The following is a 12,244-nucleotide window of genomic DNA, read 5'->3' as shown; positions in this document are numbered from 1 at the left end:
AGGGTTAGGGTTAGGGTTAGGGTTAGGGTTAGGGTTAGGGTTAGGGTTAGGGTTAGGGTTAGGGTTAGGGTTAGGGTTAGGGTTAGGGTTAGGGTTAGGGTTAGGGTTAGGGTTAGGGTTAGGGTTAGGGTTAGGGTTAGGGTTAGGGTTAGGGTTAGGGTTAGGGTTAGGGTTAGGGTTAGGGTTAGGGTTAGGGTTAGGGTTAGGGTTAGGGTTAGGGTTAGGGTTAGGGTTAGGGTTAGGGTTAGGGTTAGGGTTAGGGTTAGGGTTAGGGTTAGGGTTAGGGTTAGGGTTAGGGTTAGGGTTAGGGTTAGGGTTAGGGTTAGGGTTAGGGTTAGGGTTAGGGTTAGGGTTAGGGTTAGGGTTAGGGTTAGGGTTAGGGTTAGGGTTAGGGTTAGGGTTAGGGTTAGGGTTAGGGTTAGGGTTAGGGTTAGGGTTAGGGTTAGGGTTAGGGTTAGGGTTAGGGTTAGGGTTAGGGTTAGGGTTAGGGTTAGGGTTAGGGTTAGGGTTAGGGTTAGGGTTAGGGTTAGGGTTAGGGTTAGGGTTAGGGTTAGGGTTAGGGTTAGGGTTAGGGTTAGGGTTAGGGTTAGGGTTAGGGTTAGGGTTAGGGTTAGGGTTAGGGTTAGGGTTAGGGTTAGGGTTAGGGTTAGGGTTAGGGTTAGGGTTAGGGTTAGGGTTAGGGTTAGGGTTAGGGTTAGGGTTAGGGTTAGGGTTAGGGTTAGGGTTAGGGTTAGGGTTAGGGTTAGGGTTAGGGTTAGGGTTAGGGTTAGGGTTAGGGTTAGGGTTAGGGTTAGGGTTAGGGTTAGGGTTAGGGTTAGGGTTAGGGTTAGGGTTAGGGTTAGGGTTAGGGTTAGGGTTAGGGTTAGGGTTAGGGTTAGGGTTAGGGTTAGGGTTAGGGTTAGGGTTAGGGTTAGGGTTAGGGTTAGGGTTAGGGTTAGGGTTAGGGTTAGGGTTAGGGTTAGGGTTAGGGTTAGGGTTAGGGTTAGGGTTAGGGTTAGGGTTAGGGTTAGGGTTAGGGTTAGGGTTAGGGTTAGGGTTAGGGTTAGGGTTAGGGTTAGGGTTAGGGTTAGGGTTAGGGTTAGGGTTAGGGTTAGGGTTAGGGTTAGGGTTAGGGTTAGGGTTAGGGTTAGGGTTAGGGTTAGGGTTAGGGTTAGGGTTAGGGTTAGGGTTAGGGTTAGGGTTAGGGTTAGGGTTAGGGTTAGGGTTAGGGTTAGGGTTAGGGTTAGGGTTAGGGTTAGGGTTAGGGTTAGGGTTAGGGTTAGGGTTAGGGTTAGGGTTAGGGTTAGGGTTAGGGTTAGGGTTAGGGTTAGGGTTAGGGTTAGGGTTAGGGTTAGGGTTAGGGTTAGGGTTAGGGTTAGGGTTAGGGTTAGGGTTAGGGTTAGGGTTAGGGTTAGGGTTAGGGTTAGGGTTAGGGTTAGGGTTAGGGTTAGGGTTAGGGTTAGGGTTAGGGTTAGGGTTAGGGTTAGGGTTAGGGTTAGGGTTAGGGTTAGGGTTAGGGTTAGGGTTAGGGTTAGGGTTAGGGTTAGGGTTAGGGTTAGGGTTAGGGTTAGGGTTAGGGTTAGGGTTAGGGTTAGGGTTAGGGTTAGGGTTAGGGTTAGGGTTAGGGTTAGGGTTAGGGTTAGGGTTAGGGTTAGGGTTAGGGTTAGGGTTAGGGTTAGGGTTAGGGTTAGGGTTAGGGTTAGGGTTAGGGTTAGGGTTAGGGTTAGGGTTAGGGTTAGGGTTAGGGTTAGGGTTAGGGTTAGGGTTAGGGTTAGGGTTAGGGTTAGGGTTAGGGTTAGGGTTAGGGTTAGGGTTAGGGTTAGGGTTAGGGTTAGGGTTAGGGTTAGGGTTAGGGTTAGGGTTAGGGTTAGGGTTAGGGTTAGGGTTAGGGTTAGGGTTAGGGTTAGGGTTAGGGTTAGGGTTAGGGTTAGGGTTAGGGTTAGGGTTAGGGTTAGGGTTAGGGTTAGGGTTAGGGTTAGGGTTAGGGTTAGGGTTAGGGTTAGGGTTAGGGTTAGGGTTAGGGTTAGGGTTAGGGTTAGGGTTAGGGTTAGGGTTAGGGTTAGGGTTAGGGTTAGGGTTAGGGTTAGGGTTAGGGTTAGGGTTAGGGTTAGGGTTAGGGTTAGGGTTAGGGTTAGGGTTAGGGTTAGGGTTAGGGTTAGGGTTAGGGTTAGGGTTAGGGTTAGGGTTAGGGTTAGGGTTAGGGTTAGGGTTAGGGTTAGGGTTAGGGTTAGGGTTAGGGTTAGGGTTAGGGTTAGGGTTAGGGTTAGGGTTAGGGTTAGGGTTAGGGTTAGGGTTAGGGTTAGGGTTAGGGTTAGGGTTAGGGTTAGGGTTAGGGTTAGGGTTAGGGTTAGGGTTAGGGTTAGGGTTAGGGTTAGGGTTAGGGTTAGGGTTAGGGTTAGGGTTAGGGTTAGGGTTAGGGTTAGGGTTAGGGTTGAGTACGATTCGAGTCCTCGCAGGAGACAGTCGGGAAACCCGTACTTCAGATCGGTTCCACGCTTTTTTCTGAATTAAAAGAGGAAATTAAATTGAATAACAAATTTAGTATATAAAGTAAATAAATTGAAGCAAAAACTAATACGGTTTTATTGATGAAAAAGGTAGAAACCAGTGGATAAAAACAGATTTGTGCTAAGTGGACACTTTTTGGGAAATTAGTTACAAATACTGTAAAAGTGTAGTGGTGGACAAACTTTGCCAAGGGGAAAGCCGTTAAAATACGGCAGAAGCTGCCGGGGCGGTTCCCCCCCTTAAAAGTAAAGTAAATAGTTTAAACAATTAGGAAAGTAGGAAAAATAGATTTCGTTAGCTTTAGTTGAAAAATAAAGGGATAGTTAGAGTAGAGTAGAGTAGAGAATAGTAAAGGGTAATACTTATAGCAAATAGATACAAATTATATAATTAGAATTTAGTCAGTTAATAAGTTAAGTAATTAAATAAATTAAATTAAATAATAAGTTAAAAGCATTAATAGTAAATAGTAAGTAGGGTATAATAGTATAGTGTAGATGTACGAAGAATAAAATTACGAATTCTAGTTAGAAAGATAGAGACGGCAGTAGAGGGTGAAGCTCCGGCGGCACGTTTCTACTGCTGCTGAAACAAAAGAAAGCGAAAGAAAATTAGTTTAGATACCTGAAGGGATAAAAGGTACACGGAATAAACAATCGGAACGTGTTTAGGGACTGAATAAGGAATAGAAAAGCAACCGCTATAAGAGAAAGTAGAGTTAACGTGCGAGAATTAAGCGAAAAAAGATAAAAAACACGGAAAACAAAAGAAGAATAGGAAAGGTAGAGAATAGGCAAAGTTGATCCGATTAGGCTGAAAATTAATATATAAATATTATCGAGTACGGGCAATAAGTGAAGGGAATTCGGAGAGCTTCTCTCCCCCCTGCGACAGAATTTCGGTTTCCCCCTCCCCTTTCTGAGATATTGGAAAAGGGAGGGTCGTTTTGAGGGAGGACCGGAAGGGAAAGTAGGGGAACAGGTAGAGGGTGCCGAGCCCTTCGAAACGAGCCGTCACACGACCTAATCAGATCAAGTAGAGTTTGGCCATATACCGGGTGTCCGAAAGGCACTTAGACGAAACCGGATAAACTGAGGTCGTGGGTCCCCTCAGGGGGCAAGAAGGGACAGGGGGCGATAGAAGGGGAATAAAAATTCCCCAGGGTGAAAAAATTTCGCCGATACCCCCCCTTTTTCACGAAAAACAGGCCCCTGCTAGGCGAAATAGACGTCTGACCGAAAAACTTTCTTCAGACCGATCGACACACACCTCGAGACATACACGAACGAAAAATAAAAAGTGGGGGTTCGCTAACGGAAAACCCCCTCTTCGCTCTTGGGCGGAACATAAAAAAGCAGCTTTTTCGAAGGAAAAAAGGGTTAGAAAGCGAAATTAAGGAAGCTATTACTAAGTATACCGTGCGCGCTGTACTTAGTAATCCGTTTCAACCCAAATTCGATACGTTTTGAAAAAATTAGTACGTCGAGTTTCATGCGGTAACTCAGTTTATTTTAAGCGAGCGAACGTAGTTTTTTAAATAAAGATAAGGCGATAGAAATAGGTTGCGATCAAGCGTAAAATTAGAATAGTAAGATAGAATTAAGTGTAGTTAAATCGAATAGTTTTAAGTTAAGAATTTTGTCATAATCACGAGTTGCAAAAGTTAAAATACAGAGGAAATTTCGATATTAATCTCTATTCTAGTTTCTTATCCCAGATCAACCTCCTGATTTATATACCTATAAGAATTAGGATAAGGAAAGGAACGAAGGGGTAGGACAGGATAAGATAGGGATAGCTATTGAAATAAAATATAAAAATCCCTTCTGATAGGTGAGGAAAGTTTAGGAATAAGGGGGGGGCGTAAGCCCTCGAGGGAGAAATTATGGACAAATTCTTTTCTCCCAAAACCCCGAACACCACGGATAACAAAAACCTTCCGGTCGAACAAAAAATGGAAAAAACGGGGGAAAAAAGACAGAGGTCAAGTAAGGACGAGGAAGACTCGGGATCTAGTACGGACGCGTCTTTTGTATCCCCGGTGGTGAGGAAGCAGAACAAAAAAACCAGGAAAGAAGATAATTTAAATAAAACAGTTTTGGATATCTCATCGGATGAGGAGGAGGGGAGTAACCAGGAAGACATCCTACAAGCAATAAAAGATTTGGGAAAATTATTAGCCAAAACTAAAATATCAACGAGAGAATTAAAAAATTACACTGCGGATCCTAACAGTAAAACTAAAAGCATTATTAAACTTCATGCTGGCCAGGCTGATAGAAATACGGAATCAATTATAATTAAATTAAAAAATATAGAACTAAGATTAGAAAATAAAAAATTAAAGTATAGCATTCATCTTAGGGATATAGGTACCCAGAGCTCGCCTGCCCAGACCGGATACGGCCCTACGGCAACCGAGGAAACGAAACCCAGGGGAGGAAAGGGAATGAACACAGGGAAAAAAGGAAAACTTCCAAGAGGTGGAATTACAAGCGAGGACCGAGATACGGAAACAGAAGACGACAGGATAGAAAGAAGAAGGGAAGAAAAGGGTTATAATACAGATTATCAAGAAGACAACCCCAGAGAAGCCGAGAAATTCACACTAGTAGAGAGGAAAAAGAAGGCAGAAGAGAAAAGACAAGCGAATAAAAAGAAGAAAGAAGAAGAAGAAGCTCTGAGAAGAAGAAATGAGGAGGAAAGGGAAAGGGAGAGAAAAAGAAAGATCCCGGCACCCCCGAAAACAGAAGCAATCATGATCAAATCTGGCGGAACAAAGACGTTCGCAGATTTATTTAAGGAATTAAAAAATAATGCAGGAAATAAGATGGAAGGCATCCAAACCGTGAGGAAATCGCGAGGCGGAGATTTGATTATTGAAATGGAGAAGGACGCTAATAGTGCAGGGTTCGAAAAAATAGTGAAAGAAACCTTGGGAGGGGAGCACGCCGTCAGAAGGCTAACCCCGAAGGTAGCCTTTGAAATTAAGGACGTCGACCCGACCTTGGAAAGAGAGGAAATAATAGCGGAACTAGCTAAGGAAATCAATTTAGAACTACACGAGGTGGAGCTAAAAACTGCTAGGTTCACCTTCGGTGGGACTAAAACAATTATTATTAATCTTCCGGCGAAAGCCTTAGAAAAGCTGGAAAACAAAAATAAAATTAAAATAGGATTTACCAGCTGCAGAATCACCAGGACGCAGAATTTGGTAAGATGTTTCAGATGTCATGACTTCGGGCATTTATCATACAATTGCAGATTAGATATCCAGGGCCAGGAAATATGCAGACGATGCGGGGTTACTGGCCACCAAATAAACGGGTGCCAGGCGATAAGATGCTGTGTACTCTGCACCAGGAAAGGCATCCCAGCAGCCAAGGCCGAGCATGTCGCGGGGGCGGTAAACTGCCCCCAGTACAAATTATATCTGCAGCAGCTAGCTGGGAGCAATAAATAAAATTCAATTTAAAAATATTACTAATTAATTTGAACCATTGCAGACTGGCACATTGCCTGCTGACCCAGACAGCAATGGAAGAAAAGGCGGACCTGGTTCTGATCTCCGAGCCCCTATTTAACCCGGGAAGCTGGCTATACTCAAAAAAAGGCAACGCAGCATTATGGATCACGGGATACAATGGGAGCAAAAGACAAGAGGATGCGGACAGAATAGAAGACGATTACATAGCCGTAAGAATGAAAAACATAGTATTTATAAGTACCTACCTTTCACCTAACACTACTGAGGAAATATACGCACTAAAAATAAAGAAAATATTAGAGTATGCCAGGCAAGAGAAGTCATTAGGAAGAAGCATTGTCCTCGGGGGGGATTTTAATGCAAGATCTCCCGCCTGGGGCTCGGAGGAGCAGAATGCTAAGGGTACAATCCTCTTAGATTCCCTTCTAAATAGCGGAATCGCCCCGGTGAGGCCCTGGGGAGGACCTACCTTCGAAAGAGGAAGCTCGGTCTCCTATCTGGATTTCGTGGCAGCAACACCTGAGATCGTGGGAAACGATGGTTTGACATCCAGAGTCCTGAACAAAGAGTCGGCCTCTGACCATAAATATATTCTTACGAATCTAAAAATGAAAGAATCTATTAGACCAGAGAATAATCAAAAAATTTACAGGTGGAGAATTAACCCCCAGGGCCTCAACAAACTGAGAGAAACCCTGAATAATATCCTGGAAGAAGAAGAGCTAAATGCAGAGGAAGATTGGACAGTACAAAAACAAGGAAAATTTATAGCCGCAACTATAAGAGCGTGTAACGAGGCAATAGACAAAACAGAGCAGGGCAGGGGAACCGGACCAAGAAATAACCCGTGGTGGACCCCGGAAATAAAGGAAATTAGAAAAAAAGTACAAAACTTAAGAAGAAGAGTACAGAGAGCGAGGAAAAGAAAAAGAGAGGAGGAAAGAGAAATCCTGACGTTCCTTTACAAAAAGGAAAAGAAGAAACTACAATCCACCATAAGTAAGGAAAAGATCAGATCATGGAAGGAACTCTGTGAATCCATTGAAAAGGACCCCTGGGGGAAACCCTATAAAGCCATAATTAGAAGAGCCAAAAAGGGCAACCCCCCGGCGACACTGTCGATGGATTTTGCAAGGGAAGTTATGAAAGGACTTTTTCCACAGGACAATAGTAGAAATAATTGCCAGGAAACAAACAATACTTACCATGATGCGGAGAACAATCATCAAGGCCCAGGAAACGAAGATCCAGATCCGGGTGACAGGGACGACGAGAACCTAGAGGGAGAACCTGAAACAGAAAGAATAAATGAACATCTTCAAAATAATGATTTTCCGGAAATCACGCATGAAGAACTTAAAGCGGCGGCGGCCCTCCTGAAAACAGGAAAGGCAGCGGGTATGGACGGCATACCACCTGAACTAATTAAAATAATGGTACAATTTAGACCGGACAGATTCCGGATATTATATAACAGCATCATCAGAAGAAGTACTATACCATCTGCTTGGAAGGAGGCGAAGACCATCCTGTTAAGGAAAGACGGAAAGGACCCTTCAGAACCTTCGGCGTACAGACCTATATGTATTATAGACTCGATGGCTAAGCTATTCGAATACATACTAAAGAAAAGGATGCTTGAAAAATTAGGAGACGAACCCTTCGATCAAAACCAGTTCGGATTTTCAAAGGGCAAGTCTACCCTCCAGCCCATGGAAAGGATCAGAGCTGCAGCTATTGAATCCTCTAATAAGCAGAGATTCGGGGCTATGATAGCCCTGGATGTTAAGAACGCATTCAACTCCCTAAAATGGGAAGCAATAATAGAGGAAATGAGGAAGAGATCCCTTCCCGAATACATGGTAAGTTTAATAAGAAATTATTTCAGGAATAGAGTCGTAACGTACCAGACGGAGGAGGGACCGGTAAGGCTCCCTATGTGTATGGGGGTTCCACAGGGATCGGTCTTGGGTCCCCTGCTCTGGAACTTAGTTTACGATGGTCTTCTGAAGCGTCCTCTGCCTCCAATGACGATGAGGTTAGCCTTCGCAGATGACGTCGTAATAATTGCCCAGGCTGCAACTATTAACAGACTTAAAATAAGAGCTGAATCTATAATAGAAGACACCAAGACATGGATGGAAACAGCAGGCCTGGCACTAGCAGGAAGTAAAACGGAAGTCATGATGCTAAACAGGAAGAACGTTGGGGAAAACTTCACTATAAAAATAGACGACATCGAAGTTAAACCTAAATCGCATCTAAAGTACCTAGGCGTCATTTTTGACGAAGGAAAAAACTTTAAAAAGCATATAGAAACGGCTTCCAACAAAGCAATTCGGACGCTGGCTGCCCTGAGCGGCTTGATGACAAACGCGATGAAGGCTAAACAAGCAACCAGAAGACTATATTATATGACTATAGAATCCATCGTGCTCTACGGAGCCCCCATCTGGTCAACGGTTTTGGAAAACTACAGCAGCGGGAGTCTACTCGTTAGAACGCAAAAAATCGCCCTGTCTAGAGTTATCTCGTCATATAGGACTGTACCTGCTCAAACTTTGTGTGTTCTAGCAGGAATCACGCCATGGATATTCAAGATTCAGGAAAGGAGAAAATTGTTCGAATTGGAGGAAACAATTAATAGAGACATAGGAGTAATAAGAACGAGATTGAGAAGAGGGCTCCCCATTCGTGACGACTTCCCAGAAATGGCAGGATTAGAAGAGGGGGACGGATCGGAGGAAGAAATCCTACAGCTCAAGGCAACCCTTAAAAAAGCGGCGAGAAAAACGGTCAAGGATGAATCCATGGTCGATTGGCAAAGAGCATGGGAGACAGAGCTAGTCGGAAGATGGACATTTAAATTAATTCCCCAAATTAAGACTTGGACAGAGAGGAAACACGGAGAACTTGATTTTTATTTAACTCAGGCCCTAACGGGTCATGGTGTCTTTAATGTTTTTAGAAAAAGAATCGGCAAGGCGGTATCCGAGGATTGCTGGTACCATCCAGGAACACCGGACACCCCAGAACATACCTTGTTTTCCTGCCAAACATGGGAAGAAGAAAGAAGGGAACTAAGGACAGCACTGGGCACCAGAGAGGAAGTCCTAGGTCCTGATAACATCATCGACGTCATCTGCAAAGAGCAAATAGCATGGACGGCGTTTGCTACATTCTGCAGGGAAATCCTGCGTAAAAAAGAAGCAGAAGAAAGGAGAAGGGAGCAGCAGGGGCTGGATTCCCAGGAAACAAGGGAAATCGCAGCAGACCTGGAATCAGAGGACCCGAACCGTCTAGCTGGATTATAAAAGAAGTACAAGCTAAGTAGAAATTTAATTATAAGTACAATTGTAAAGTAGATATAAGAAATAGATGTAAAAACCAGTAATTATAGTAATAGGATTAGAACTTCTCTCTCACTCTCTCTCGCTTGCAGGACACTGATGGAGCGGGGGCGGGGGGACCCCCCCGATGCACTCGTGAACAAAGGACGAATAGACATAGCGGATCCAGGACAGGAAACGAACCGCGGGGTGAAATGTGGACCAAGGCCTGTGAAAGAAGCTGGAAAGCGGGACCAGGCTAGGGAAAGCAGAAACCTCAAGGCAACCTGAGACCAGAATCGCTGCCCTTCGAAGCCTCACCGGAAAGCGCATCGGGGCTGGCTGAAGAATCAACCCCCCCCCCCCCCCCCCCCGTTTCTCTGCCATCAGGTAGAAACAGCAACATCACTGCGTATTTAGCGTAAACGTGCCCATGCGGGCGAGAGAGAAAATCAGAAAATCAAATAGCGAGTGAGAAAAATAAGAGTAAATAGACAACATATGTATAGAAAATTAGGCTAAAGTAGTATGCGAAAAAATTAGAAATAGGTATAATAGGGAAAATAGAGAGGTAGTATAAAAGTAGAATAATTATGTAAATAGTATATTAGAATAGATCGCTAGTATAAAGAAACTCGACGTACTGCACATCAGGTGAAAAGCGATTACAATTTTAAAAGGGTACAGGAAGTCAATATAGAAGGATCTAACTAGGCTTAAAAAATGAAAATTAAGTAGCCGAGCAGCTACGGATGGGACAATGGTTAATATGGTATCTGAAGATAATGCTAAAATAGGAGAGGTAGAAAAACATAAGAAGATAGCAAAGGCAAAAACGATCCGATAGGAGCAAATGCTCGATAGTAGTATACGTTAAATAGAGATAAAATAAAGTCATTTAGACCTAGATAAAAATACAAACAGTAAAAAACAAGGAGGAAAGAGGACCCGCGAAGCAGGAAATGATTATTAAATAGTAATTAGCTAAACTCAAAATAACACATTAAATATAGAGCGGATTAAAACCAAAATTGGAGTACGTCAGTTTCATAACGACAGAAACAAAAACGAAAAGAGATTTTCCAAAAATATCCGGAAATAGGAAACAAGATGGCCGTATAAATAGATCGAAAACTTTAACAAAATTAAAATCTAGCGATAGGATTACCTACAGTTAGGATCAAAGGGGACATGCCAAAAACCTTAAGATGAAAAGGGTGCCTAGTCGAGCCAGTAAGGGATAAACAATAACGGCAAAATAAACAAACGAATAACTTAAGATAGGTAGTAGACATATTAACCAAAAATGCTAGGCGGGGTTTTTAACCCAATACAAATATTTTAGTGAAGAAAGATTGAAAAAATAACCAGAAACAAAAAACAAGATGGCCGACAAAAAACATCGAAAATTATCAAAATCGGAAAAACTATTTGGGGCAAAAGATAGCTACAGCACTAGATAAAAACCCCACGATGCCAAAAATATAAATTTGTCATTACTAGGATGACAAGGGGGAAAATAAAACAGGGACGATGTACTTGTTATTAATTATTAACTAATGAGGGGACGAAAGGAGGAAGTAACGTAAAATAACACAATTCCCCCATCAGACCAACACTCGCAGGAGTAAATTTCCCAGAACTTTCACCTAATTTGTTGAAAAAATTTCAATTTGTTTATAAACAAAAAGAACAAAAAATACGCAGAGTAAGGGCTAACCCCCTCCCTAAGAGGATAGAATCCAGAATCAGAATCTAGAATTTCCTTATAAGAAGGCCACACAGCCCAAAATAATATTACATAAATTATTATAAATTAAATAATTTAGAAAGGGAAAAAATAAAAATCTAGACAATACAAATTGGACTAGGAGCAAAGGAAAGTACTTAGCAAAAAACAGGAGGTTAAAAGCTTTAAGAATAAAGCCACACGAGTATTTCATGTTAAACGAAAATTGAGAGTGAAGACGTATAACACAGGGTTTGGGATAAATACCTGAGGAGCAATCAATCCGAGTAGGAGAAGCTGAGAAATACGAGAAGCTATAAAAACTAAAAACGACACGATAGGAGCAAACGCCAAATAGAGATAAAAACAAAATTAAGTAGGCCTAGATAATAATACCAAACAGTAAAAACGATGAGGAAATAGAATTCGCGAATAGAGAAATGTTTATTAGAAAATTAGCCAACTTAATTTAAAAATAGTGTAGAAAATATAGAAGGGATTATACCCAAAAACGGAGGGAGACAGTTTCCTAGTGATAGCAATAATAACGAAAAGAAATTTTCCAAAAATAAGCAATAATAGGAAACAAGATGGCGGATAAAATAAATCGAAAATTTGTACAAAACCAGAATCTAACGATGAAATAGCCAACAGATAGACCCAAATAGGATATACCAAAAGCCTTAAGAAGAAAAGGACCCCTAGTTTAACCAGAAAGGGAAAAACAAAAAACGGCAAAATAACAAACAAATAACTCAAGATAGGGATTAGATACAATAACCAAAATTGCTAGGTAGGGTTTTTATGCCAATATAAATAATTGAGAGAAGAAATTTCGGAAAAATAGCCGGAAACAAAAAACAAGATGGCGCCTAAAAAACATCGAAAATTAGGGAAATTGAAAAAACTAGCTCGTGTAATAGCTAGCAAAAGAAGGATATTAGGCCTCCTAGACAATACAATAAAAGAAAATCTTTTAACAAAAGCAGGCGAGACAAAAGAAAAGTAACAAATAAGAAGCAGAATTAAAAAAGCGGATAAATCGATTACAAGCACAGGACAGCAACTAAAGACCATAGCAGAAGTATAGGAGAATTAAGAATAAAATAGATAATAAATAAATTAACAATTAGCACTAGGAAATATCAAAGCAGTAGGCAGGCTACGCAGCATGATGTAAATGCAACGCACCTCAGGAGAGCCGAAATCGAT

This window comes from Halictus rubicundus, unplaced genomic scaffold (genome assembly GCF_050948215.1).
Source record: "Halictus rubicundus isolate RS-2024b unplaced genomic scaffold, iyHalRubi1_principal scaffold0121, whole genome shotgun sequence".
NCBI lineage: Eukaryota > Metazoa > Arthropoda > Insecta > Hymenoptera > Halictidae > Halictus > Halictus rubicundus.
The sequence above is the reverse complement of the archived record's forward strand: the minus strand, read 5'-3'. Positions refer to the sequence as shown.